The sequence below is a fragment of the Cervus elaphus genome, chromosome 30 (genome assembly GCF_910594005.1).
Source record: "Cervus elaphus chromosome 30, mCerEla1.1, whole genome shotgun sequence".
Classification (NCBI taxonomy): domain Eukaryota; kingdom Metazoa; phylum Chordata; class Mammalia; order Artiodactyla; family Cervidae; genus Cervus; species Cervus elaphus.
The window spans coordinates 40,832,929-40,835,428 of NC_057844.1; the positions used below are offsets into that span (position 1 = coordinate 40,832,929).

At 40.5% G+C, this 2,500-nt stretch overlaps 1 pseudogene; it reads left to right on the forward strand.

Annotated features, from left to right (window-relative positions):
* The first annotated feature begins 1,200 nt into the window (after positions 1 to 1,200).
* On the forward strand, positions 1,201 to 1,947 carry LOC122686674 (annotated as a pseudogene).
* Positions 1,948 to 2,500: the final 553 nt, after the last annotated feature.

Consider the following 2,500-nt stretch of genomic DNA (forward strand, 5'->3'; position numbering starts at 1 on the left):
TCTTATCCTCTGTTCCTTATATCCAGTCAGTTGTCTATTCTGTTAATTATTCTGTCATAAATTTGTTTTTTTTGTTGTTGTTGTTATTCCCCCATTAATTCAGATTTTCCTAAAAAGCCTGTAGTTATTTTATAGTTATTTTTCTTCACTCTAATCTATCACTCCATTTTAATCTGTTTGATTGGTTCTTATCAGGCTTGTTCTCCTAAAGTATTAGATTCATTATCAGAATTCTCTGATAAAGGCCTTTAAGTAGTTTCACTGTTTTAGTTCTTTATTTCTCTTAATGTGTTTAGGCTTTATCACCTGTGTTTCCTTTGTGGATCAATCAGACATGCCTTTGGTGGACTTTGGAGCCGGACAGGCCTAAATTGACAGCTTGAGTTTGTCCTCTAACTGTGAGATGTGTTTGAGTTCTTCAGGCTCTCTAAATAAATGCCTGTCTATGAATTAGGCTTCCCTGATAGCTCAGTTGGTAAAGAATCCACCTGCAATGCAGGAGAGCCCGGTTAGATTTCTGGGTCACGAAGATCCGCCAGAGAAGGGATAGGCTACCTCACTCCAGTATTCTTGGGCTACCCTTGTGGCACAGCTGGTAAAGAACCCTCCTGCCATGTGGGAGACCTGGGTTTGATCACTGGGTTGGGAACATCCCCTGAATAAGAGGAAAGCTACCCACTCCAGCATTCTGGCCTGGAGAATTCCATGGACTCCATGGGGTCACAATGAGTCTGACACAATTGAGCAACTTTCACTTTCACTTTGGGCTTCCCTGGTGGCTCAGGCAGTAAAGAATCCACCTGCAATGTAGGAGACCCTAGTTCGATCCCTGGGTCAGGAAGATCCCCTGGAGAAGAGAACGGCAACCCACTTCAGTGTTCTTGCCTGGAGAATTCCATGGACAGAGAAGCCTGGTGGGCTATAATCCACGGAGTCGCAAAGAGCTGGTCACACTGAGCGACTAACACTCTCACTTTCAGTAATTACCATGGAGAGAAAAATGTGTACCTGCCTCAAAGAACTGTTATGAGAGTTGAAATGAAGTAATATAAGGTCTCAGAGCTCCTTGTGCATGGGTTTTCCCTCGGTTTGATTTTTGGCTTTCCCCACAGCACATTTCCCAAACACCAGTCTTCATTTCCACATTAAGTAAAGAAACCAGATAAACTGAGACTGACTCCTTCCTCTTGATCAGAGTAAATGTCTGCTTCTCCAAACTTGCTGAAGGAAGAAAAGAACAACAAGAAGCAACTGAACATATTGATGGAGCAAATGGCAGATTGAATGAACAAGCCAGTGAAGAGAGTCTGAAAGAACAGAAATATAACAAACTCCACCAACCAGTTTTTTTCAGAGGCAGTCAGAATTGCTCACCAAAACCCAACATTTTGGGGTGACACTATTTGCCAACCATCTACAAGTGTCTGCACTGCTTGTGGAGGAGAAAGAAGAGTGCTGCGCTTCCTGATAGGAATTGGATTGGCAGAATTTGATGATATTAAATCAGGTTACAGAATACATTTTTATTTTAATGAGAACTCTTACTTCAAAAGTAAAATTCTCTCCAAAGAATTTCATTTGAATGAGAGTGGTGATTCATCTTCAAAGTCCGCTGAAATCAAATGGAAATCGGAAAGGACTTGACTAAACACACAAGAAGAAACACAGAAGAAAGCCAGCAGGAAGAGGCAGTATGAGGAACCAGAGAGCTTCTTCACCTGGTTTACTGGTCATTCTGATGTAGGTGCAGATGAGTTAGGAGTGGCCATCAAAGATGATATTTGGCCAAATCCATTACAGTACTACTTAATTCCTGACACAGATGATGAAGAAGGGGAAGGAGAATAAAAAGATGAAGAGGAAGAAAGATTGGAAGATATTCATGAATGATGGGATGAAGATGAAGGGAAAGAGGAAGGAGATGAAGATGAAGGAGAGGATGACTAATAGAACACTAATGGATTCTGGCTTGCTTTCTTTCTTTTTTTTTTTAATTTTCTCTAGTTCCTGAGAGCAATTTGCAGTACTTTTTTCCCTTCTTGTGCAAAGTCATCCTGTTTTTGAGATCCCTTTTCTTCTTTATACCATGTTTCTCAAATTATTACTTTGAGCACAATTCAAGGGGTGGGAAAAGAATCTCCACCCCTTTCTGTTCCAAATCAATGTTTATCCTTCCTATCTCTACAAAAACTCTATGGAATCAACACTACCATCCTCTATGGGAAAAAGCAAAATCTTCTGCTCCCTTAGCTCTTCTGAAAGCTGGAGGGTACTAAGCTCCTGCATAATAGGGCACAAATTTTTTAGCTTTTGTTCTTTCTTTCTCTATATATTGGGCTCAGACATTATACTGTGCCTCTGTGTGAATAGACAGCATTTACCAACTTGTATCTGTCAACTTTCTCTTGTTTAGAAAAAAAAAAAATAAAACTTTAAAAAATGGGGTTACAGAAGGTCAGCAAAGGGTGGGTTTGAGATGTTTGATTGGGCTAACTGGGCA